Source organism: Canis lupus, chromosome 5 (genome assembly GCF_003254725.2).
Source record: "Canis lupus dingo isolate Sandy chromosome 5, ASM325472v2, whole genome shotgun sequence".
In the NCBI taxonomy this organism is placed as follows: Eukaryota; Metazoa; Chordata; class Mammalia; order Carnivora; family Canidae; genus Canis; species Canis lupus.
In genome coordinates, this window is record NC_064247.1 from 33,998,806 (window position 1) to 34,025,990 (window position 27,185).

General features: G+C 44.7%; 1 protein-coding gene across 9 annotated transcripts in view; it reads right to left on the reverse strand.

Annotated features, from left to right (window-relative positions):
- STX8 (syntaxin 8) overlaps positions 1 to 27,185 on the reverse strand; it is a 258,093-nt gene that overhangs the window by 56,319 nt on the left and 174,589 nt on the right. The gene's annotated exons all lie outside the window — the stretch shown is intronic.

Sequence of the window (27,185 nt, forward strand, 5' to 3'; positions counted from 1 at the left end):
AACAAAACAAAACAGCCAAGAAACAAAAATCGTAGTTTTTTTTTTAGCAAACAAAGATGTGGCATGGTTTTACTTACTTACTTACTTATTATTTATTTAAAAAATATATTAGTTTATTTGAGAGAGAGAGAAAGAGAGTGAATGAGCATGCTCAAGAGCAGGGAGCCAGATGCAGGCTCAACCCCAGGACCCCAGGATCATGACCTGAGCCAAAGGCAGATGTTTAACTGACTGAGCCATGAGCCACCCAGGTGCCCTGTGGCATGGTTTTAAAGCAGTGATGGAATGCAAGAAAAGAAAATAGATTTCATCAGGGATTATGATTTAGGATTATAGAGAAGGAAATATAATCAGCCACAGTGCACATCTTGTTTTTGCAGTGTGTAATATTCATATTGATATAATAACATGAAAGCTATTTATTGGCTTCTAACATTGGAATCAACCTAAAACCACAGTACAGAAATCTTAATTGTGGTCAAAAGGGAATGGAAGCATTATCAACAGCTGATAGAAATGAAGGGTAGAGAGATGAGAAATGAAGTGGCAGAGAGGTGAGGCAAACGTCCTGTGATCAAGGTAACAGGAAATAGAGATTTAAGTATATTGCTTACAGTTACAGTAGTAATATACAGAGGAATAAAAGCAGGGATGTTGGAAAAAGAAGAGAGGTGAATGTGTAGAGTTTGAGTAAAACTCTATATATCAGATCAGGAAATCAGTAAGTAATGTCCAAACTTGAGAAATTAAAAGTGCTTGTGCATAAAAATATCATTCCAGAATAGGCAATCACCAGAAGGAGGAAGAGCGAAAGAGGACTCAAGAGTGATTGATTCTGGGTTGGGACAGGGGATGAGGAGGGCCAGGGCAGGGGACCAGTTGATTTTTTTTTTTTTTTTTTAACTGTGTCCCTGCATTATTTAATTCTTTTAAAAGTAAATATTTACTTTGGAACCTGCACATTTTGGCTCATGGCCGCTAAGAAATTAACCTCTGACACGTACTATTGGGATATACTTATTTCTCCTAGCATTGTTCCTGTCTTGGGTTGTCCAGACCTAGGCCAGCAGTACGCAAGTCCCAGGGGGAGCGGTACCCAGATGGCATCCCACAGGGCATGATGTAAAGGATGTAGGAAGTATAAACTGTGGGTTACCAGTCATCTTAGGGAATTTCTGGTGACAAGTCATTACAAAGAGGAAGATCTCCCCCAGGCTTACTGCCGGAATAACCCTGGGTCTTACCAGCTTCCATGCTCCTGCTGGACAGAATAAGTAAAATGTCTTATATTTTCCTTTTGAAAGCAGTAGGAACAGCTCAAGGATTTGCACAGCAGAATGAAAGAGGGGCTGTCACGGAGTTCCTTAGGACTCACAGCTTGAAAGGAAAGAGGAGGCCCACAGGGGGCCTGTGGGCCAAGCCCAGCAGGGGAGACAGAGCACTTCCCCAGCCCAGGGGGTGGGACCACAGCTCTTAAAGCCACAGATCTCCTCTGTAGGCACAGAGACCCTCGCAGCAGGAATCCATTCACACCAGTCACCCTTGGAGACTGCTATTTATGCTAAAGAAATTTATCCCACTCCATTGTATGTTTCTTGTCCAGAGTTCCCTTGGATCCCTTGTTTACGGCCTTCGTCCTATATTGTGAGCAGGGGAATGGACAGGCCATTTAGGAGGGCAGGGTGGCTAATGATGGGTCTGTTAGCTCTGCAGTCAGCCTTTCCTTTGTGAGCCAAACCCAATTTGGGTGCATTTGCTTAAAAAAAAAAAAAAAAAAAAAAAAGAAAAAAGAAAAAAAATAAAGAAAAAAAGAAAAAGAAAAAGAGAAAGAAAGCAAGCAAAAACCTCATTTGAGGTTGAAGAAATGTTAGCTGTTCTGTTACTGGAAAAAAAAAAAAAAAAGACACACAAAAAGCAACCCACCACTGGAAGAAACCAAAAACTTTGTAATATTTCTAATCTACTCCTTTGGTTGAAATACACATGAATCCAATTATTTCAGGTGTAGGTGCAAATATTGCAGCTGTAGTTCCTACTCATTGGGAGGATCTTAAAACACAGGGGGCCTTTTCATCACTGGAGGGATGCTAATTTTTATCTTGCAAAAAGTAAGGGGAAGCCCCAACTGAAATGTTTCCTTTTGAGGCAGAACTTAAACGTAAGCTACGCTTTCATGAATTCTGTGAGCCAAATCCTTATAAATCCTTTGAGTTGACAGATCAATTATTCCTTCTAACAGCTAATGAACTAATAACCCTTGGAAATTTTTCCTTCCCTGGGTTTAAAATGGGGGGAAAAACTTTAGGAGGGAGGAAAAATAATCACTGGAAGACTACATAGCAATAAAAACAATGAAATTCATTATAGCTTTTCCAAGGAAGCTATGTTTTGTTCGAGGGCTGTGAGCTTTAAATTAAAACCATGTCCTGTAACCTTGCATTTTATAAAACATCATAAATATTCGAATCTCCTATTGTGTTCTGTCCAGTGAAAGGAATGAGAAAGGAAAGGGGAGAAGGAGAAAGAGAAGGGCTCAGGGGACGGAGAGCAACAAGAAGGCACTCTTTGGGGATGCCTGGGTGGCTCAGCGGCTGAGCATCTGCCTTCAGCTCAGGGTGTGATCCCAAAGTCCTGGGATCGAGTCCCACATTGGGCTCCCTGTGTGGAGCCTGCTTCTCTCCCTGGCCTGTGTCTCTGCCTCTCTCTCTCTCTCTCTCTCTGTGTGTCTCTCATGAATAAATAAATTTTAAAAAACCTTAAAAGGTGCTCTCTGGGGTTGACTCTCTGGGAACCACAGAGATGGGAAGGATGGGCATGTGCAGGATAGAGAGTGGGTAGGGGAGACTTTTACTCCATGGTGCCCTAGGCTGGGATCCTAAAGAGAAAAAAGCTGATTGTACTGAGCCTTGTGGATGGAAGGAGGGTTGGGAGAGGTGGAATCCTGCAGAGAAGAGAGGTTGGGCATTCTCGGGATTAGACACAGAGGGGACTGAGGGTTAGAGCAGGTGACCGGATTTAATTGCAAACTATAGAGTGTGGGGCCTTCCAGTGACTGGCGGGGAGCACTGTGCTCCCTCCTTCCTGCAATGCAGTTCTTGGAAGTGAAAGATGAAGTGTTCAAGTGAGTGAGGCTCAGTCTTTGTTCTACAATAGTGGCAACTCTGGAGGATGGTACCCAGAGAGTGCTGTGTACACCCCCAGGGACACCACACAGCTGTCCGCTTGGAGCTCCTGGCACGCAGTGGACATGGTTTGGAGAACAGGGAATTGAACGAGTCAGAAGGCCTGAGTGGCAATCACAGCTTCGTTTGCTCTAACGGTCAAATGGGGATAATTATAATTGTCAGCAGGAAAGAGAATGAAGTAACACCGATAGATGAGAAATCACGTGTCTGGCTTTATCACGGCCCCAAGACCCAACTGAGTGACCTAAGGTCAAGTCAAGGCTGGCTTCATGGGCATGTGACCCGAACAGTGGCACAGGTTTAATGCCTGGTTTAATGCTCTGCTGTAGCCCTCTGGACATTTTTAATAAATTCTGAATGAGAAGCCCTGTATTTTCACTTCTCACTGGGTCCCACGAATTACGTAAATCATCTTGGATAAAGCTGCCTGGTTCAGTGACAGGAGCCAAAGAAGATGTCCATCTGTGGCAAACCACTCCCAGTAGAGACACACTCTGGGTTTGCAGCTGCTCAGCATCTGAATCTACTTCTTATATTTGAGAAATTCTTTGCTACCTGAGTTTTTATAGGAGGCAGGGGTGAAAGGGCCAAATGTTGGTATATCCCCTGCCTCCCCGCCAGCTAGTGTGCAGCCACTTGGGTGCTATGACTAAGGACCATAGAACATTCATTTTGGTGGTGGTGGCAGCAAGGACATCCCCCAGGGGCATCAGTTGGAGCTTTCCGAGCTACTACCTCTGGGGTCTGGCACTGGCAGGGCCGGCCAGCGTGGGGCACTCAGCAGTTGCAGCAATGATATCCTCACCAGAAGGTTCTGTGGTGGGGTGGTAGCCACTGGTGGTTTCTCTCTATGTTGTAGCCTGATTTGCCAGCCTTCTTGGTTATTTATTTTGCAAACTACTCAATACCCTTTCAATAAATTGCTTTTGCACTAAGCGACCAGAGATGGTTTCTGTTGCCTACAGCCAAGTTTATTTGGCTATAGAGCTGGACTCTGTTGTGCAGTTTCTCCCTGATGGCCCCTCAGCCAACGGACAGCAAAGGAGTCCTGTGTCCTGTGGCAGAACCCACTGGGCCACGTGCCCCTGGCGATGGACATGAGTGCTGGTGCGTGTCTACATGGAAGGGACTTTGGAGGTCATGTGGTCCACAACCCTTCTAAAAACAGGAAGCCTTCCAGAATAATTCAGTCTCACTCAGTAAGAGGCGAGTAAAGATGCTCCGGATAACTAGAGGGTATGCTATGCAGAAAGCCTTTGTCCTAGGTGACAAACCACAAGGCTGGTCGGCTCCCAGGTGTAGCCTGCCAGGTCAGTGGGCATCTTAGGGCTTGTGAGGATATCCCCAACTATCAAGCTGTCAATGAGGAAGTCCAGGGGAATTCCACATCACTCAGGGCCAGAAGATGGAATGCCATTCCTTTGAGGAGGTAGGTGGCTCATTCCTGATGGGTTTCCAGAGTGTGATGGGGCTAAGGTGCTCCTAGGTTATGAAACCAGGAACCACCTGGGAAGGATCCCACAGGGATATTATGGCCACAGGAAAAACCGTAAGCATCACACAGGATGATGCTGTTTCTGGCAGTGGGCTCAGGACACCACAGGACAGTTTCTTTTCCTTCTGCAGGCATGCTCTACCAAGGACCACAATATTCTACAGTTTGCCAAGGGCTGGGGGACTTGGTGAAAAGAGTTTGGATGAGCTCATCTTCCAATACTTGAGCTGAACTCCCAGCTGAAACGAAAGCACTGATCACTGGCATTACAGATTGTGTGCCTACAGAGTCACTTGACTGGCTGACTTTTCCAGCCACTGGGAGAGTGACTCTGGTTGCAGGACAGGGCCTTTTGCCTGTGACAGCAGGAAGATCCACTCATGAGAAGCCTCCCTAGAAAGTCTAAGATGGGCCAACCCCACTGCGTCTGGACAGCAGGCTGGGATGTGGTGGTGGTGGTGGAGGGATGTGGTCCCTCAGGATGGACGGGGTGGGTCCAATGCTGCCAGCGACCAGAGATGAAGGAGGAAGGCAGTTATCATTTACGTGCAAAGGAAGAGACTGGATCTCACGAAGTCTGTGAGCTGCAGGGCAGCGAGGGGGCTCGGAAGGTGCCAGGGCCGGGGTCATGGGGCGCAGCAGATCCCTGAGGGCACCTGCTCCCGCGGTGGAGGGTGCAGGCGGCCACAGGCCGGAGGACCACAAGGAGGGGCAGGCCGAGGAGCAGGTACCCCGGGAGGTCCACGGCTTCAAAGGGAAAGGAAGAGAGCCGGGCAGGGGGGAGAGAACGGGAGCCTCTCCGAAGGCTTTTCCAGAATGAGTAAAGTACTCATACCCGGGGCTTTATTTGAATTTATCACCTCTTATTAGTGCCTTTTGAAATGCGAATTAGCTGATTAACCACTGCTCACAGCCTTCCCACTGTTCTTTATTCTCCTGCATTCAGCAACTTTGTTCTAAATAGGGTAGGCCACAGTAGCCCACCAGGGGGAAATTATTCTCAAGGATACAAGAACAGTGACCACAGCAAACTTGGTCCCCGGGCTGGGTGGAAACAAGTTGGGGGCGGGACGGTGCCCCGGGCCGGGCTCCAGCCGCCTCTGGTTTCCATACAAAGGGCCCGCGGACCCTGCTCCTCTCTGGTGAGCCCTGGGCCTGGTCCTTAGGATCTGGGAACGGGCCCCTGGAGAAGGAGACACACTCTCCTCCACCATCTCTCCAATGGCCACCACTTTTTTTGTTTACTATATTCATTTTCTAAAAGGTTCATTAGTTCTAGGTCCCTGAGGAATGTTCCCGCACTGGCTTGAGCTCTCTGTTTGGGGCCGGGGGCTCACATTTATGAACAACAAGGGATGACCTCTGGCAGAGCCCGGTCCGCACTTGCTCCTGCCTCCAGTTTGGCAACACGACACAAAGGCGGTGTGGCGTGTATACACTTTCCAGGCTGAGCCCCTATTCAGAGGGGGCTGCAGCTTGCACGTAATGGGCCCCCTACAGACAAAGCCAGCAAGTTTCTTAATTAAGTCTAAGTGAAAGACAGATCCCGCTTACATCTTCAGAGAACCTTCCTTCAGGACTTCAAACACACCCAAGAGACTGCCCTATCAAATCCAGGCACGAATAACTGGTGAACAATTTTTTTCTCTTTTTAAATACAGAAAGCCAAGCCTCCGGCGCCAACTCCTCGGCCCCTCTCACTTTCCCTGCAATTTTAGACATGCCTCTGGTTTATAAAACAGAAAACAAAGGGACTTCTTGTGTGTCGGAGGAGCCCTCAGAGGGTCTGCATTTTATACCCCCCCCCCCCAAAGCAGCGCACTGTCTAAAGAGCTCTTTAACTGGGTTTGGTCTCATTATCATTTCCACGAGGTATCAAAGGGTGTGCTCAAAAACCAGCATGTGTACATGTATCACAGAAGGACAAACCCTAGTATGGGATGATGGTTAAACAACAACAAAAAAATTAATTATTAGCTAATTACCTTTGCAAAAATGTGATTTTTCACCATACCGTCCACCCCCACCCCCTCCCCTGGCCTCAGCAACCTTCTCCTTCAGACAGACCTTTCTGTTTTCTGGGCTTTGCTGTGATAATGTTCTTTGCAAACAGAAACCAATTATTCTGCAGCAGTAAGTCACCAGGAGTATGAATTGCTTTAATTTTTCCCCCTTTTAGCAGCTGCCCAGGGTGGGTTGGGAGGGGGGCCTCAATAATGAAGCTGGAATGAATATGAAAGCAGCACTGAGGCTGGGTGTCCTGCAGGGAAAATGATGTTCAAAAAATAAAAGTGCGTTTTTTTTTCCCATTGCGAGAAGCTAATCAATGAGTCAGACATTTCCAAAAAAAAAAAAAGCACTTTCTGCTCTGAATCTGCATGGCCAAGGCTGCCTCCCCCAGTGAGTCCTGTGCACCTGACTAGCTTGTAAAAATGTCACCTTACCGTTGAAGTGCTAAACACGCCCTGTTTTTTCCGTGCCTCTTCTCTTCTCTCTACACCACCCCCCTTTTGCCTTTTTCCTTCTGCAATTCTTTGCTTTCTCATTAGAAATGCCCAGCAACGACCAGCAGACAAAGACACTACAAACAAAGTGTATGGAAAGGGGAAAAAAAATTAAAAAGGGAAGAAAAGTGCAGAGGAATTCTTCATTCACTGATCTCTAGAATACATTAATATCTAAAACTGTTGGCACAGCCTGTGGTACTAGGGCAGTGAACAATGCAAGCAATGATTCGAAGTCTGGGATCTTCAAATAAACCCCAGCGCTGTCATGGCCACCAGGAAGGGGAATAATGGCGATATTAGCTGACCTTCATTTTGTCGTCTCTTCAGACCTGACTGCTGGACCCCTGTTTGCCTGTTACTAGGATTTCTTGGCTCAAAAATTTTAGCATTTCCCAGGCAATACAAGAGCCAGTTTATTAGGTAAATAAACCAGGCCTTGAGCAGTGTTTTCTGCTTCATAATGGGGACTGGGTGAATGGGAATGAGGGCCGGGTTGGAGTCAGAAGGAATGACTGAGAACCAGAGAGCTCATCATTTTTCCTTCATCCAGATTGCCAGATTTTAACAAATCATCACCATCAGCGTGCTGGCTTTGGGTAACGTAGCTAACATCAGCCACAAAGTAAGCAAGGAAGGGAAGGCTCACACAGAAGCAAAGAACGAAAAATAGCCAGGGTCCTCCCCTAGGGATGGAGATCTTCAATGGCATTTCACTTAGCCCATGTTTATGAGCAACTCGAGACCATTTTATAACACATGCAAAAGGAGCTAATGGTATCAGATTGCGTTCATCTGTCATAATTACCCGAATGCTCTCCTGTGATCCACACAGCACTCTAGTGACGATCTTGATGATGTGAATAAAGTAAGGAATGCAGACCCGGATTCTTTTGCATAGCCTTCAGATCCAGAGGGCCTCCTCACTGTCCAGGCCATTGCAATATGGGTAATTATTACATTTGTGTGTCTGGGTACAGTTTGCTACCTCTCTTCCTTCCCCCACTTTAATACAAGCTCACCCAGAGCACCTGCTTGATGTTGAATCCTATCTCACCCAGGACAGCACCCAGCATCCGAGACATGCCTGCCTGCCGGAGGAGGCCCTGTTCTCTTTAGCCTGCCTTTGGAAAGATATACCACATCTTTAAAAGCCTTCAGCTACCTCACCCAACAGGAATAAGAGGCAATACTTCCTTTCGTGCAGTGTCTTGCCACTGAAAACAAACATACGACTTTTGTGTGGTGGTTCTGAACTTCTAAATCAAAATAGATCTTAAATGCTAGAGGGATGCCTAGGTGGCTCAATGGTTGAGGATCTGCCTTTGGCTCAGGGCGTGATCCCGGAGTCTCGGGGAACCTGCTTCTTCCTCTGTCCACGTCTCTGCCTCTGTGTGTGTCTTTCTCATGAATACGATAAATGAACTCTAACAAAAAAAAAAGCTAGAAATGTTCATTCTGTATAAAGTGGGACATCATGTAAAAAGATATAATACACACACTTTTTCAAAAAGTTACAGTCATTGGAGGCACCGTCTTGGAAACAGGGTAGAGAGAGAAAATGTTCAGACTCCAGGAATGAGAAAGGCAAATTATGGGGTATCTGCGATATGATCCCGAATCGGTTTTAAAAAGGTAACACATGGGACGCCTGGGTGGCTCAGTGGTTGAGCATTTGCCTGCAGCTCAAGTCGTGATCCCAGGGTCCTGGGATCTAGTCCCACATCAGGCTCCCTAAAGGGAGCCTACTTTTCTCTCTGCCTGTGCTTCTGTGTGTCTCTCATAAATAAACAAATAAAATCTTAAAAAAAAAAAAGTTAACACATGTAGACATATTCTACGTATGTGATGGGGGAACACAGGGCTAGCCAAGGACAAAGCACGAGCCCGGGGCAACACACTGACAAGTCCTTGAAACAGGAAGAGTGACCCTCCTCTACAGGCTCAACTGCCTCGATGTTCACACTTTGCTAAGGGGAGAAGGCAATCTTAGCCCAACCCCCAGGATCCTATAAGTCCACTTAAACATATAGAAATTCCTTTAGAAATTTCCTTTATCTCTAAACCCCCAAGATATGTGTTGGCGACCATCCCCCAAGCACATGACCCACTGATACACATCTGAAGGGTCTCATGACTCAGGTTTAATTAGATGGTAATAAGTGACCTTTTCCCAACAATAGCTAGCTAGCCCCCTAGTTCCTGGAAACCTTGCTTCCAAAATTCTTTGGAGAGTATGGTATCCTCAAACCCCTCCCAACTCCCAGGTATATAATCAGCCACCCCTCATAGGCCTGGCTCTTCCTGCCCACAGGTCCTCTCCCAGGCCTTTTTTTTTTTTTTTTTAAAGAGTTTATTTATTCATGAGAGACACCAAGAGAGAGGAGGCAGAGACACAGGCAGAGGGAGAGGCAGGCTCCTCACAGGGAGCCCGATGTGGGACTTGTTCCCACAAAGGCAGATGTTCAACCACTGAGCCACGCAGGCTCCCCTTGTCCCTGGGCTTTAATAAAACCACCATTTTGCACCAAAGACATCGCAAGAATTCTTTCTTGGTCGTCAGCTCCAGACCTCACCTATATTCCACATCTTCATCAATATGCATAAAAAGAGACAAGAAAGGGGGATCCCTGGGTGGCGCATCGGTTTGGCGCCTGCCTTTGGCCCAGGGCGCGATCCTGGAGACCCGGGATCGAATCCCACGTCGGGCTCCCGGTGCATGGAGCCTGCTTCTCCCTCTGCCTCTCTCTCTCTCTCTCTCTGTGGGACTATCATAAATAAAAAAAAAAAAAAAAAAAAGAGAGACAAGAAAGATCCACCCAGACTGTTAGTGGGTGGTGGATTTTTATTTTGTTTCCTGTTCTCTACCATTTTTCTATAGTAAACCTATTCTGCTTAAAGTAACAAACAACCTTCAATAAACTTTTGTGTAAGTAAACATATTAGTAAATGAGCTAGGTGTCTACTTCAAGAGTTCTGAAAAATAAACTGTGGTTTGCTTAACACAACAGGTACCCAAGTGCTGTGTTTTATGTGCATGTATGCAAGGTGTGTGCACACACCCAAATCACAGAGGTGTGCTCCCTGCATATACATGCCTCAAAAGCAAGGCAGAAACATTGCAGGTGTGTGGGTGTGTGGGTGTGTGGCTATTTATTTATTTTCAAGTTTATTGAGACAAAATGCCAAAGGAGTCTGGAGGAAGTCTCTCTCCCAGCTTGAAGCAACTTGGTGTCACATTGCTGGAGTTTAGAGGAGATTATAGTCAAGGATGCTCAATTACTTTGAATAGGTGTGACATTCCAGGCTGATGGGTATTCACACCTGTCAACAGCTGTTCATTAGCATTTCAAAACCCTTCCAAGGGACTTACAACTTTTTCAGTCTGTGTAGGCAGCACCTCGAAGAAGAGCAAAGGTTGTGTGCCAGACTGGGTAGAAACTCTTTCTGGGAGGGAGTAGTGACCAAAAGGAATCTTCCAGACTCAACTGCCCAACACGGCTTTGCGAACCTACAGGTCCAGACATTCCCGTTGCAGAAGTTAGGAATAGGAATGTGGCCTTACATTTGCTTGCTTACAGTGTGGGGCGGTGGTGGTGGTAGTGGGACGGTGACTGTCCCCGGGGCAGGGGGAGGGGGGAAGCTTTAGGGTGACATGGGACCTTTGTGACACATACTCCCCAGCCACCCCCCACACACACCCCTGAACCATCACTGGCTCTTTGTTCACTTCTGCATGTCCCTGGCTGTAAACAGAGGTGGGAAGCAGAGATCACAACAATCAATACTTATTTCAAATCACAACGTTGCCCAGAGGATGTCATTCTAACGTGATGGGGAAATTGGAACCGATCCAGGGATCTGCGGGCTCCGCCTCTGTGCATCCATTCATTTACTTATTTCAAAAACTTGGTCCTGATATTTTTGCCTTTCACTTCCCTGAGTTTCCTTCGTAGAATCCACTGTTCTGTTTAATTTGAACTGTGACATCCTCTATGCTGATTAGCTCCTTGCTTGAAATAGCTTCTCCACACCTGGAACTTTGGCCGTGAATTTCTGGTCACTTTTAGGCACTTCCCTTGACACGACGGCATGAGTGGGCAGCAAATGAGCTCTCTCTCTCTTTTTAAAACAATCTTTGTGGGCAGCCTGGGTGGCTCAGTGGTTTAGCACCACCTTGAGCCCAGAGCATGATCCTGGAGACCTGGGATCAAGTCCCATGTCGGGCTCCCTGCATGGGGCCTGCTTCTCCCTCTGCCTGTGTCTCTATCTCTCTCTCTCTGTGTCTCATAAATAAATTTAAAAAAAATCTTTAAAAAAATAAAAAAACAATCTATGCTTATGTGAACCCTCTGTAATAGTTCTGTGTGCATATATATATATATATATAGACATATTTATACGTTTAAAGTAGAAGTACATATATATTTATTTCCTATTATCCATATTATCTCAGTGGCTAAGATAAATGTCTTTTTAATTTTTTAAAGATTTTATTTATTTATTTGACAGAGAGAGAGAGAGAGCACAAGTAGGGGGAGCGGCAGGCAGATGGAGAGGGAGAAGCAGACTCCCTGCTCAGCACGGGATGCACGGGGATCCCAGGACCCTGAGATCATGACCTGGGTTGAAGGCAGACCCTTAACTGACTGAGTCACCCAGGCAGTCTGTGAATTTCTTTTTAACCCTCCTTTCCCCATCCAGTATTCAATTAGAGCTATTTTTATAATTACCTAATACAGAAAAGGGAGCAAGAGAGTCAAGGCTCACATCAGCCAGGAGAAGAAACCTAGAATATCTGAGAGAGCCACAGACAGCACAAATCCAAATGATAAAAAAAGGGTAAGTATGGAACACACCTGTTGAAAAAAGAACGACTTTCCATTTGCCAAAGCAGTACACAAGACATTAGGGAACGTCCCTCTCGTCCAGGGGCCAGTCAATTCATTCTGCTTGCAGACCTGTGCACTGAACAGCATTTCCCCCCTGTGACTGTCCCTCTCTCCAAATGCTGAATCCCTAGAGGGGATTCTGATGCTCTGGGGTTGGGTGATGCTGCCTCCTAGCTTCCAGGTATCCAGGAACTCGGGGTACCTGGGTTGCTCCAGGTGCTTTGATGACAACCATGACCTGCCCCCCATCTTTCTTTTCATTTTCCTTCTCCCCTCACCCCTCCTTCATTCATTCATTCAATACGTACTAAGGGCCAACCATGCCAGGCACTGTGCTAAAATGACGGTTCCCCTTCAATGCTGTAAATGGTGTGAGCCCAGGGACCAAGTCTGTTTCATAGCTTTTGAACCTTGCCCTGTGTGCAGCATGGAACAGATGCCCCATAAACTCCTCCCGGATGAATGAACAAGACACAGCCCCCACTCTTGGGAGGCTAAGAGCCCAGCGAGGGGCACAGGCAAACAGTCAGTTCATGACCCAGGATGAGCATCCTGTAGATGTCCACTGTAAGCCAGACCTGGGGACTCAGGTAGTGCATCTCAACCTGAACATTAGGGTTCTCTGGAAAACATCAACAGCCTAGCGGACTATGCTCTTGGAGAATTAAATCAGAATTTACATGGATGGGAAATCCAGGCATCCAAGAGTTGTTCTGAACTCTCCAGGCAATCATGATGTGTAGCCTGAGTAGGGAACTACTACCCTAGATCCTTTCTGCTCCGTGTGTGGGCCTTGAGGAGACAACACTACACCACCCAGGAGCTGGTGAGACAAGCAGAACCCCAAACCCTACTCCAGACCTCCTGCATCAGAATCTGCAACTTACGAAGATTCCCGGGTGCTATGTATGAACTGCTCTGGGGGATGTGCCCTTCATACAGAATCCTGAAGAACTAAAAAGTTAGCAGCAGGGAGTGAGGTACAGAGAGAGCAGGTGTTCTGGGTAGAGGGAGCCCTAGGAGTAAAGCCAGGGAAATAAAGGGGGATGCTAATTAGGTCAGGAGAGCCAGATCACGGTCTCTGAGGGGTGGAGGGGAGTGCTGGAGGACTAGATCCTTCTAGGCTATGGAAACCATGCTATGGAGTCTGGACTTCATTCTGAGGCCCCCAGTGCCACAGAAGGGTTTTTTAACCTGGGGAGCCACTTGCTCAAACCCCCTGAAGATACATTACTCTTCCCCACTTCAGTGCTTCTGTTCATTCCATTCCCTTGGCCTGAAATTCCTTCTTCATTTCACACCATCAAAATCCCACCCACCTTTTCTGCACTAACTCAAATGTTTTCTGGGTCCCGAGACCGGAAATGAGCGCTCACGCGCGCTCTCTCTCTCTTTAGGATTTTATTTATTTATTCATGAAAGACACACACACACACACACAGAGAGGCAGAGACACAGGCAGAGGGAGAAGCAGGCTTCCTGTGGGGAGCCCAATGTGGGACTGGATCCCAGGATTCTTGGATCATGCCCTGAGCTGAAAGGCAGATGCTCAATGACTGAGCCACCCAGGTTCCCGGAAATGAGGTCTCCATTGACTCCAAACTTCTGTGGCACGTGGGACGGACCACCAGGCCACCCTTACACAGCTGCTCTATTCTTGCAGTTACATTTTGTCTATGATCTTATCTCTCCAGCTTCTAGACCAAGGCTTTTCAGAGAATAGTTTCCAAGCATCCCCTAATTCAGGACATCTGAGGGTGCTAGTTGGATGACAAAACCCAAGACTCCCTGAATCAGTCTCACTGTGTGGGGCCCAGGTGTCTGCATCCAGGAAGGACTCCATGAGTGGCCACAGCTAGGGCACTCTCAGGGCATAAGGCTGCAGTCTCTCCAAGATCCGAGGCATCTCATAAATCCTACCGTTGGACATGGTACTTCTGCGTAGAGCCGTGCCACACCATTGGTCAGGCAGATGAGAAAATGAAGTGTTTTACCTTTTTCTCTTGACCCATCTGTGATCAAGTAACAAATCAAGGTGCTCCCGAAAACAAACCAAGAAAGCTTATGGGGGAACTTGGTTAAATACAGAAGAAATGTACCCCCTCATCCCAGATTTGTACTCAGTCTGCTGGTCTATGCTCAGAAAGGGCATTTCCACAAGAGCCTGGAATGCATCTGGTTTCTCTCATTATGGATTTAAGATGGACAAGACTGGAATCAAACTTTCCCTCAGAGGTAGGGTAAGAACCCACAGATTTATCAGGTGGCCTGGAAAGCATCTAACTTTCTAGATTGATCATTTAGGCCCAAAGGAACACTAACACATTCCCCTTGTATTACTGTGCTTGTGACATTTCTGTATCCCTCCTGCCAGATTTTTTAAAAAGATTTTATTTATTTATTTAGAAGACAGAAACAGAGGAAGCATGAGAGAGAGAGCATTAGCAGGGTCAGGGAGTAGAAGGGGCAGAGGGAGAGAGAGAAGCAGACTCCCCACTGAGTAGGAAGTCCAATGCAGGTCTTGATCCCAGGGCCCCAAGATCATGACCTGAGCCTAAGGGAGATGCTTAAGAGGCTGAGCCACCCAGGTGCCCTGTGTCCCCCGCCTGCCCACCCCCCCAGATTTGAAGCAACACACAGGCGGGACATTGGCCCATGTGCCCTGGGGACCCTCCTGACATCTCAGCATTGCTGAGGGGACTCAATAAAAGTGTGAAGAATGAATGAAAGATGACTATGTCACAGAGGTCCAAATGCTATAAAGAGGAGTTCATCTGGAATCTGCACCTGCATAGGAATTCCCCAAACACCTGCAGAGGCCAGCCTATCAAAGAGGGCAGCCACTTCATTCCCTCCCCTGACCTTTCATTCATCTGCCTGGAGAGGGCTGTGATCTGCCCCAACTGACAGACAGATGCTCCCAGCATGTAAGACTGCTGCCTGCCCCCTCCCCTCCAAAGAGGCCTGCCCTTTAATGTCAGTCTGGTAAATCTCCATGTAAAAGTTTGTTTTGTTGGAACATTTTCACAAATGAAAATAAGACAGAGATATTAACAGCATCCAGTTATACTGGTTTAAGGAGGGGGGGGCTGTCTCACTGAAGTCATCTGCCAAAGGAAAGGGCGACAAAACACTGTCCCACTTTTCTCCTGTCATCTGAATCACAACTCCATTTTCTGAATTTCCAGACCACCTCCTCCTCCTTATCAAGATTCTCAAACCCATTCTGCAGAGCAGAATTATTATCCTGTTTGGTACCTGCGCACAGAATGAATTGCTATTCTGTAGCCGTGGTGCATGTGCAGGAGTCATTTTATTTTTTAAGATTTTATTTTTAAGTAATCTCTGTCCCCCAACGTGGGGCTGGAACTCATGACCTTGAGATCAAGGGTCGCGCCCTCCACCACCAATGGAGCCAGCCAGGAGTATGTAGCAGTGCAGTCTTTAAGATATAGTTGCAAGGGAGGGTACTTTTCTGATAGGTACCACCTTTATTTTTATTTATTTATTTTTAAAAGATTTTATTTATTTATTCATGGGAGACACACAGAGAGAGGCAGAAACACAGGCAAAGGGAGAAGTAGGCTCCTTTTGGGGAGCCTGAGGTGGTACTCAATCTCAGGACCTCGGGATCATGACCTCAGCCAGAGGCAGACACCCAACCACTGAGCCACCCAGGTGCCCCTAGGTACCACCTTTAAAGTATGATGTGAAAAAAATGTAAATTAAGCAATTTCTCATGGAAATGAAGACTTCTGGCTTTCCTGGAAAAATCAAGGTAGACCCACGTGGCTACCCTGCAGCAATCACCCAGGGCTGACCCCTTCCAGAGAGGACTCTAAACCAGTGACTCTTCCTACCAGACTCCCTGGCTTTGCTGCCCTGTGGGCATTATGGAGAAGGAGGATGCTCCTCTCCCAAAGGTACTCATGTTGGTGCATTGTTAGTAAAGAGTAAAAACACACGCTTGCACAGAGGTAAAAACTGGAGTGTTAGTTACGATAAGACCCAACTATTAAGTGGAGTTGAAGAAGCCTGGAAATCGAAGAGCCACCCAGGGAAGGCCACCAGTGTGAGCAAGTGCTGGGCAGCAGGAGCGGGCGAGAGGGGAGGAGGTCACCAGTTTGGCTGGAGGTGAGGGTTCCTGCAGGGATAAAGGAAGAAGGCAGCAGACCAGAGAAAGGGCAGAGGGCCCACAGAGGGCCTCGCATCTAGAACCAAGGGCGGTGGGCTGTGTTCTAGGGGCAGGTTAGAGTTCTGGCAGGTTTTATTGCCAGCGGTTTGGCAAATGACAGCGGGCTTTCAGAGTGATCAAGTGGGTGGCTGAATTGGAGACAGAAAAGTGAGACCAGAATCAAGGACAATGAGGAACCTCTTAGGAAGGCACAATGGGGGCAACTGGCACACTTGAGTGGTGGTAGCAGGAGTGAGGGGATAGGTTGTGGATGTTGCATTTGTGTTTGGGCGGTGGTGGCAGTGGGTGGTGGGTAAGGAGTCGCAAGTGATGAATTTGGTCTGAGACATAGGAAGTGTCAGGAAATGACCGGCTGTCCTGAGACAGATGTGCAGGCTAGGGGCGCGCATGCATGGGGTACCAAGTGGTGAGGACAACGGGCCCAAGAGATGGGGCTGGTTTCTCAGAAAGAAGAGCAGAAGTCTCATGACATTTGCACCACCAAACCAGAGGTGCTCCTGCTCTGCTGCGAGAAGTAGTGGAGATTTAATTCTTCCCTAGGTAGCCTTAGAAACCAAACCAAACTGTTGTCCTGGATACTCCCAACCACTCCAAGTTTTTCCTGAGCCCTTGGTGTGATGGATGGGGCTCAGTAAAATCAGATGAACGGGGTTCATTGCAGCTGTTCTCACTACTCCTAGGTGCAGAACAGCCACAACGAAGCCAACGTCTATTTAAACCGACAAATTGAGCATTTTTTTTTTAGGAAAAACAAAACAACAAAACTCACACATTTTAAGCCCTATCCCTGACTCTCCAAGCATCTCGTATAAAGAATCCAAAAGTGAAAGATGCCAAAATAATCCTAGACCTTAAAGAGGACTTGATTTATCATTTCACAACTGGTTCCCATGCACCCCACCCCCTTTCCATTTTTTTTTTTTTTTTCAGAACTTGACTATAAATCCTGCCATCAGAGAGGGGAGGCAGGCATGGTGGTGATGGATGGTGGACCAGGGGTGAGGAAGGTAAAGCGCAGCTCCCGACTGGGAACAGACAGGCGTGCGCGCTGGCCAAAGCTGGCTTGCAGCTTTCTCACAGAATGTTCTAGTTCCGACTCAGCTAGCCAGCAGCCCTCCCTCCCCGAGGTCCTCCCCATCTGCCAGTCCAGGGCTCTCTTCTGCTCCTAGCTCCTGGCTATACCCACTTCTGCATGGGGGTTTTGATGCTTCCACTCCTGTCTCATCTTGGTTTCAGTTCTTTTTGGAAAGAATATCAGGTTAATCAATCCTACCTAATTACAAAAATAAAGTTCACCTGTGTTCCCTTAATTTTTCAAAAATTTTCCTTTCCGGGGGATCCCTGGGTGGCTCAGTGGTTTGGAGCCTGCCTTTGGCCCAGGGCGTGATCCTGGAGTCCCGGGATCGAGTCCCACGTCGGGCTCCCAGTGCATGGAGCCTGCTTCTCCCTCCTCCTGTGTCTCTGCCTCTCTTTCTCTCTGTGTCTATCATAAATAAAAATAAATAAATAAATCTTTAAAAAAATTTTTTTTTCTTTCGTTTCCTTTTTTTTTTTTTTTTTTAAGAGCAGATAAACAGGGACACCTGGGCTGAGTGTCTGCCTTTGGCCCAGGGCGTGATCCTGGAGACCCGGGATCGAGTCCCACATTGGGCTCGCTGCATGGAGCCTGCTTCTCCCTCTGCCTGTGTCTCTGCCTCTCTCTGTGTGTGTCTGTCATGAATGAATAAATAAAATCTTTATTAAAAAAAAAAGAGCAGATAAACATACACAAGTAACAAACAATGAGGCCCAAGTACAAGAACTGATTTAACAGTACAATGAAGTAAGTTACAAAACATAAAAGGAACAGTTTAAGGCAAAATTAATCTACCTTGTTCACGTCCCAAGATTTATAGGTATAGGGCTCTTCCATGTGTTTCTCTACAAGTTCCACCTTTAAGCAAAGGGGGCGTTTCCCATTTCATTTGGGGAAGGGGGAGTGGGGCTGCCCAGGACCAGGACGTTCCAGGTAAATGCCGAAGTCCAGCCTTCTGTCTTTGATGCCCAAATGATTTATTTCTTTTTGTGTTCTGTTCCCATGGCTTGATTCTCCCCTGCTCAGCACCTAGAGACCCCATGCCACTGCCCCCACCTACCAAGACCCAGTGTCACACCTCTTTCACCCCACCTCCCACCAGGGCATAAAATTATTTCTCATCAAACTCCAATATCCCTAATATGGATGATTTCTTGGTGATATATATAATATATATAAATATATATACGTACATATATATACATATTCATATATAAAATACATACATATACACATACATGTATAAATATGTATATTTACTTATGTATATATTTATACATATATGTACATGTGTATATATGTATTCATGTATATATACTGTATATGTTTATGTGTATGTATATATATATTTTAAAGATTTTATTTATTTGACAGAGAGAGTACAAGCATGGGGAGGAGCACAGGGAAAGGGAGAAGCAGACTCCCCGCTGAGCAGGGAGCCTGAATGGGACTTGATCCCAGGACCCCAGGATCATGACCTGAGCTGAAGGCAGACGCTTCACTGATTGAGCCACCCAGGCGCCCCGATATAAATTTTTTAAACCAAAATATGTTACTCTTAAAGGAAAACTCTTTGGCCTCTCTACTCTCTCCCCACCACCGACCAGATTCAGCCTTTGCATCTGTATTAGTAATTGGTTGACTTACTTAAATCACTGGTCATAACTTGGCAGTCAGACAGCCAGGTCCAGTTGGCAATTATGTTTTTCACTTTGGCGGAATTTTAAAGATTGGCAAATTTGATGTAAAATCGAATTTCTCTTCTGCTCAAAAAAGAAAGGAAATGAAAGGGAAAGGCAGTAGCTGATCTGGCAGCCTGAGGCCCATTGTTCCAGGTGGCAGGAAGTCCTGCGACCTGAAGAGCAGCCAATTTGCCTGGAGGGGCATGTGACATCCCTGCCACCTCCAAATGCTGTCGTATACCTGGACTGAGGCTCTCATTTTCTTTACCCGACTGGTATTTGAATTCGTGAGCCTGACCTAACATGACTCTAAATGATGGCACAGATAAATACAAAATGGTACAGATGAATACAGAATTTTAGATGAAAACAGAATTTTAGAGAATTGAGAAGAAGAAATATTTCAAGGTATGGGTCCTTCCTAGCCTTTGGCTACAGAGCTGGCTGTCTGCAAGGCCCTAATCCAAACATCTATATTTTTCATTTCTCTTCGATTCAGGAAATCTTCTAGAAACATGTCACTGTTTGGTTGTTTCACTATTAGGACCAAAAAAAGGAATCATGGTACAGGAAGTGGATCCTTTGGGGAACACAGGCGGCACTAATCAGTGGGGGGGTCGCTCTTCTTTGTCCTCACTTGTCCTCCTCCCTCTCCTCCTGGCTCATCTCTTACATTTCCTTCCTTACCCTGTCCTCCCCAGCCCTCCCCGTATTTCACTCTCAACCAGCCATGTGTTACCACAGCAACACAGATCTCTCCGTGGTCTGCTGGGCCATCCCACTTAACCCCAACCCTCAAGGCTCTGGCGTGTCATGGAAAGTTAAGAACTTCTGAGAGGTACCATGGGAAGAGAAAGTTCAGCTAGGCAATAGCCACAAACCACGAACGCTGGCCACATCTGGTCACTGTTCTTTACAAAACTCGAAAGCTTTATCAAACACTCAATGGGGGGCCTTCCAGCCTGTGCAAATCTCAGGGCAGATTTCACACGCACCCAAATCAAGTATTTTAGGGAAAAGCAAACAAATTCAGAAACCGGGAAGCCGGGAACCAAACAGTGTCCCTGGAGCTTCTAACTTGCTGACTGGTGGTAGTGATAACAGATGAAAGCCACACTGAATCAGATCAAGTGTTCTATCCTTGCCACTTTTATGACAGTGACCAGGAGGGACATACTCAGAAAGAAATGCCTCTCCTCATTAGCTAGATGTTAAAAGCTAGATGTGCCCCCTACTTATCCTAGTTTACTAGAATAACCTATTATCATCCTATGTGAAGCTGTTTTGAACTTTTAAACAAGGAACCCCTAGCCTTCTCAAATTGCTTGTGCTACTTGAAACCACATGACCCCAGAGCAATCATTCTTTATAAGAATTAGCCCATATTTTTAATGGCTTTTTTAAATTATAAAATACAGAGAATGTAAAATTTACCACTTTAACATGCAAGTCCATTGCCATTAATTACATCCACAATGGTATGACCACTGCTACCATCTTAATCCAGAGCTTCTTCATCATTCCCAAAGGAAGCGTCATACCCACTAAGGGGTCTCTCCCCAATCCTCCCCAACGCTTAACTCCTGGCAACCACTGATCTGCCCTCTATCTCTCTGGATTTGCCTATTCTAGACATTTCATGTAAATGGAATCATACAAGATATGGGCTTTTGATTCTGGCTTCACTTAATAGAATATTTCAAAGTTCATCCATATTGTAGCATGTATCACTACTTATTCCTTTTCTGGTTGAGTAATAGTCTGCTGTAGCGTGGAAGTTTTTGCAAAATGATTGATGGTGGCTGGAGAGTATGTGGCTGCAAGCTACCAAACTTAAGGAATTTATCTATGTGACAGGTGGTATTTCTTTTTGATGGTTCTGGACATTTGAGTATTAGAGCAAATCCAAGTGTACCCTACCCATTCCATTTACAATCTAATAAATGTTCTATGCCTACTCAAATCCCACCTTTCCAGACTGACAGTCCTTAAAACTAGTTTGCAGATTCAGAAAATCTTCACCCACATGACTTCAGTTGTCTTAAATAAATCCAATTCAAAGCCAATCATCTTGCCAGTTGCTAGGAATTAGAATGACAGATCCAGTTGAAAGACCCCAAGAAGTTCAAGGTCTAGCAAGAAGAGAAACATCCAAGCAACTTCACCACAGTGTAATAACTTTTGGGATGTAAATCTAAACTGTGATGAGTTAAGTCCACAAAATATTCCAACCAAGGGAGCACAGAAGCTTACTAGAGGGGCAGGCAATGTTTCAGTTTCACATCTTCTGTTCTTGATGACCAAGGTCTTCAGAGAAATGCCTGCAATGAGATAGGTGTTGCTTTCCTGAGCAGCTAGAGCCTTATGATCCTCTGTGTGCAGCATCCACCAGGTTTGCCTAATGCACCATCTCGCTCACACTGAAGTGCATTCATCTTTAAAGATCTTCCTACTATAGTGTTAACCAGATTTGAAAGGGTGTACAAGTGATATACCTAGGAACTTCACCAGCTATTCATTCCCTCCATAGACAACATATGAAAATGTGAACGAAGACAGCAATCCATGGGAAACTTCACTGTGTATACTTTCCTCCCCTCCCCAATGTCTTAATTTTGAAGGATTTAGAACTTACAGAAAAATAGGGAAAAAATACTATAAAGAGCACCTATATACTCCTCATTGAGAGTAACACTGGTGAATAATTATCATCTTTCATCATCTAATAAGTAAATAACAATTAGTGGGACGCCTGGGTGGCTCTGTGGTTGAGCGTCTGCCTTTGGCTCAGGGCAGGATCCTGGGGTCCTGGGATCAAGTTCCATATGGGGCTCTTTGTGAGAAGTCTGCTTCTCTCTCTGCCTATGTCTTTGCCTCTCTCTATCTCTCATGAATAAATAAATCTTTAAAAAAATTAGTGTATCTATTTTCTCTGTATTTGTATTATGTCTATGCGTGTGTTTGTGTGTTTTGCTGAGACTTTGGAAGGCAAGTAGCTAAATACATGACACTTCATTCCCAAAAGCTTTAGCATGCATCTTTTAAGAACAAGGACATTCTCCAAGAAAGCACAAGATCACTGTTATAACCAAAAAATTTAACATTGACACAATACCTTTATCTCATGCACAGTCCATAATCAAATGCCCCTCGCCCCTCAAGATCCCAATAATGTTCTTTCAGCTGTGTCTTTTTGATCCAGAACCCAATTAAAATCACCCACCTTCTATCTCTTTTAATCTACAACAGTTATTCCATCTTTCTCTTTCTTCTACTATAATGAGACTTACAAAGGGCCCAGGACATTGTCTCATAGGTTGTCCAGCAATCCACACTATTCTCATTATTTCTCTTGATTAAATCTGAGTTAACACTTTGACACAAATACGATGGATGTTTACTTCCCGCTGCGTCACACTTGGAGCCGCGTAATGCTAGGTTGTTTCCAATGCTGGTGATGCTATCCTCCCTTTTTGAAGTATCTTTCCTCCTTTATAATTAATAAACTGTGGGGTCATAATTTAAGATTGTGAATATCCCACTTCCCATAACCTTCTACCTAATAGTTCAGGATCCACTGACGATTCTGAAACAATTAAACTGGCAGTTGCAAATGGTGATTTTATAATTTTATGATTTTTCTACATTTCTTAGCTGGCAAGAAAACCCTCTGCCCAGCATCATCTCTGCCTTTTTTTGATTACTGAAGTGGACTCATGAACGCATTTTTTAAACCCAGTGTTTATTGCCATCATTATTATTTTTATTGCTTCAATTGCCCCAAACTTGACCATTGGATGTCCCTTTAAGGCAGATCCTATAGTCTTTTGATTTGCTTTCATCGTTGTTTGTGCATTTCCTTGATTTCTGACACAAGATATTCTAGGCTTGCCTTATATTTCTCTGCCCTCGACATAGAATTAGCCATTTCTGCAAGGAGCCTTGGTTCCTTTTCATGGTAAATAGCATCCAGAAACCAAGATCTGGGTGCTAATTGTGTTCACTGCTACTGGAATATCATTGTTTCTAGGCTCTTTTACTGGTTAAAAGCAGGAAATGTAATACTTTTTAATTTTGAGTCCACAATGATACTTAGAATTCAAACCTAACACCACAGAGTTCATTCTTACTTTTCCCATTTGCTATTTGTATCTCCCTGGTTATTAAGTGCATTGATATGTTTACTCACTTACTCTTCCCTACTAAGACACAGAGTAGATTCAAAATTACTATTACCACTTCCAATAATAAACCTACTTAGTAGAGTCTGAGATTTCTGCAGTTCATCATTTTGGGAATATATTCAACTAAGGGTATACAAGGAACTCTGTTCAAAAGTTATTTGAAAAAAAAAGTTATTTGAATTTTTTTACTTAATAAATTCTATAGAATTTATTAATTATTAATTATTTATTATTATTAAATTAAATTAATTATTAAATTATTATTATTTTTAAATTATTTATTAATTTTTTAATTAACAGATTTGTTTGCTACTTAAAAGCATATCCCTCAAGACATAATGGAACATATAAACCTAAAGACCTCAACTTTTTTTTTTAAAGATTTTATTTATTCATGAGAGACACAGAGAGAGAGAGAGAGAGAGAGAGAGAGGTAGAGACACAGGCAGAGGGAGAAGCAGGCTCCATGCAGGGAGTCCGACGTGGGACTTGATCCCAGGACTCCAGAATCACGCCCTGGGCTGAAGGCAGGCACTCAACCGCTGAGCTAACTCAGGGATCCCCTAAAGACCTCAACGTTAAAGAAAAATGATTGTACCAAAATGATTTATGCCACAAACTAAAAAAAAAAAAAAAAAAAAAAAATTCTTAAAATGGTTTACTTTAAAAAAAAGGCAATATCTGTCTCCTCTTTCTATTTCATCACTAGTCCCCACATTTTTTTTTAGTTTCCACAATTTAAAATCATATGCTTAGACTATAATCTCTAAAGTCCATCAATTTTAGATATTACATAGTCATTTTCTCTTTCATTGTAGGAGGATTTAGCTGTCTTAAACTACCTTTTCTCTTTCCCATTTACTGTGTACTTAAATCATACATTTAGGTTATTTTAACAACTAATGTCTAAATTATCATGGCTATATACACATCCACTCATAAATAATACATTATAACTATGCCTCCCCATTTTCTTTGTATTATCTTTTGTTTTCCTAGAGTTAATAATTGCCTTTCTTTTTTAATTGCTTAGATTCCCTGCTACCAAATCTCACACTCTTCAGCAGCTTCTCGGAGCATTTTTTTTTTTTTTCATCTAGGAAAACACAGAATTCTATTTTCCCCCCTGACCTCTAAATCTATTTTGGAATGGTGATTCCCTTGGTCTGCTGCACAGTTGATATGCTGGTCTTCCCACTGCTATCATCCAGGGAATTCTCTTTCACTTCTCTCTCTCATTTCTTGTGTCAGAGATCTCCTTTCTAGAGTTACTTTCTCATTTAGGGAAAGGTCATCTGCCAGGAGCTTCCTGCAATACTTCTCTGTCATTCAGTATTTTTCATGAGATACTGGATGCTATTCTGATTTCAGATCTTTTTTTTTTTTTTTTAAATTTTTATTTATTTATTTATGATAGTCACAGAGAGAGAGAGAGAGAGAGAGAGAGAGAGGCAGAGACACAGGCAGAGGGAGAAGCAGGCTCCATGCACCGGGAGCCCGATGTGGGATTCGATCCCGGGTCTCCAGGATCGCGCCCCGGGCCAAAGGCCGGCGCTAAACTGCTGCGCCACCCAGGGATCCCTGATTTCAGATCTTTTGAACATTCTCTCCCCCTTCTCTCCTGTGCCTCCTTCCATTTACTCTGGGAAACTTCTAGGAATTTCTCTTTATTCGTATGATCCAAAATTTCATTATGCTGTGCCTTGACATGAGTCTTTTTTTTCATTTATTAAGCTGGGTATCTAGTGGATTCTTTCAAATGGTCACTCCTGTCCTTCAGTTCTAGAGAATTTTTTTTTTTGCATTCTTTCCTTTGAAAATTTCCTTGCCCCTATTTTCTCATTGTAAATGTTACAATTCCTATTGTTTGGATCTTGGATTGATCCTCTAATTTTTATATCCTCCTTTGTCTTTGGTTCTAATTTCTGAAAGGTTTCTTCAACTTTACCTTCCAATCTCTAAAACTGCAGAAGGTGGCCAATAGTCCTTTCTGTTTGTCATTTTTTTTTTTTTCAGATAATTTCTCACAGTTCTTTCTTTCACAAAGAGATAGAAAGGAAACAACTGAAGGATATAAGCCAATCTAATTATAAGACATTAAATCCACTGGTGTACATTTTTCATTTCTTGAATTTTTTTAATATAGTAGGTCCACTTGCCAAGTAGTGGAAATGGTATCATTTCTTCCAGTAGCTCAATGAGACCACAACACTGCTTCTTCTGTTAATGACAGTGTAGGGATGCCTGGGTGGCTCAGCAGTTGAGCATCCGCCTGCAGCTCAGGGTGTGATCCTGGGGTCTGGGATTGAGTCCTACATTGGGCTCCTTGCGGGGAGCCTGCTTCTCCCTCTGCCTATGTCTCTGCATCTCTCTCTCTCTCTCTGTGTGTGTGTGTCTCTCATGAATAAATATAAAATATTTTAAAAAATGACAGTGTGTATACTGTCTGAGATTCTGAGATTCACATTCCTAGGGATGGATGGCTGTAAGCAAACAGTCCTCTAGAATAGATATAAATCTTTTTCCAGTTCAATGGGTCTATGAGGAACTTCCCAATTCTGAGAAACATGAAAAGCTGGGAAAACATCTTAGATGATTTCTTTGAGATAAATATACAGAACATCTCAACGGTCCCACATAAAGAGCCTGTGGGCTAGGAATTACCTGCTTGCTGTCTCTTAGCTCTATACTTGCCCTCCTTCACTCTGTTCTGTCATGCTGGGGCTTGGCGTTTGCAAACCACTTTTCCTGGGTTCCCTTGCCAGCTAGCTTCCTGTTATATTCTGCCAATTTCGGTACTAGAAAGAGTTCGGTTAGCAATAAAGATGGAAGCTGTCCTTCCTCTCTTTCCCCATCTGCTTCTAGCAGTGTCTCTGCAGGCTTCTAAATTCCTTCAGTGATCCAGCCGCAGCCACAGCAGCCTCTCTTGCACTGCTGGCATCAGCAAGGCAGCTCTCCTCTGGTCTGCTGTCATCTGACTATGGTCCTATTGGTCCAACATTGGCCAGGCAGCAGGCCCCGGAGGACAGCAGTGAGTATGCTCCTGTGCTCTAGAACATGCTTCCGTGCCCTCCTTCTCCCATGGCTATGAGTGGTAGCTTCCTCACCCAGGCACTAATGTCTGGATTACTTACCCTCCTTTTTGTATTCTCAGTGTTTCCGACAAGTTCTCTGCATTACGTCTCCTCTGGATGAAACACCTAGTATTACTCTTTTTCCTGATTGGTCCCTGACTGACAGAGCCTGCCTGAGGGGTTAAAAAGGTTTTTTAAGCAGCTACATGTCCTCATTACCAGAAAGAGCTATGGGCACGATGCCTTATCTATGGCAATGATCGCAAAAGAACAATGACTTGATTACTTAAAGTCAGACATCTCTAGAAGATGGCAGGAAACCCTCATAGGAACTCCTAAGTTAAAGGGGATATCCACCACTTTCCAAGTGAAGTAGCCATATGCATGACAGACAGTTGGCATAGCAGAATGGCTGGCATACTGCTAAGATGTTAAGATGACCAAAGAACAAAACCCAAAACACCTTCCATTGAGGAGATGAAACTGAGTTGGAAGACGGTGGCCTCAATCTCCATTTCTGCAAAAACACAGCCATGTGGCATCACTCAGGTGCTAATTTTCCAGCTTCAATACACTTTAAAATGAGTCATGGAAATGGCAAGAAAATTTATATGAAAGATATTTATACCAAGTTAGGTTGTAGAGTCAACCATAAATATATGATACAATAACATTTTTAAAAGTGTACTTCCTGACTATTCCTATCTTCTGTTCTATTTGGCAACACACTTCCAGATGGCTCCATGCTCTGTGACACAGCAAGGAGAGTGTGGCTGGCTGGGACATACAGAACAGAGTGGAGGAGGACAGGGCTTTGTGTGGAAGCTGGCTGAGAGGGCAGAGGGAGGCTGAGGAAGGGGGCCTTTAGAAGGTGGTTTTTTTTTTTTAAAGATTATTTA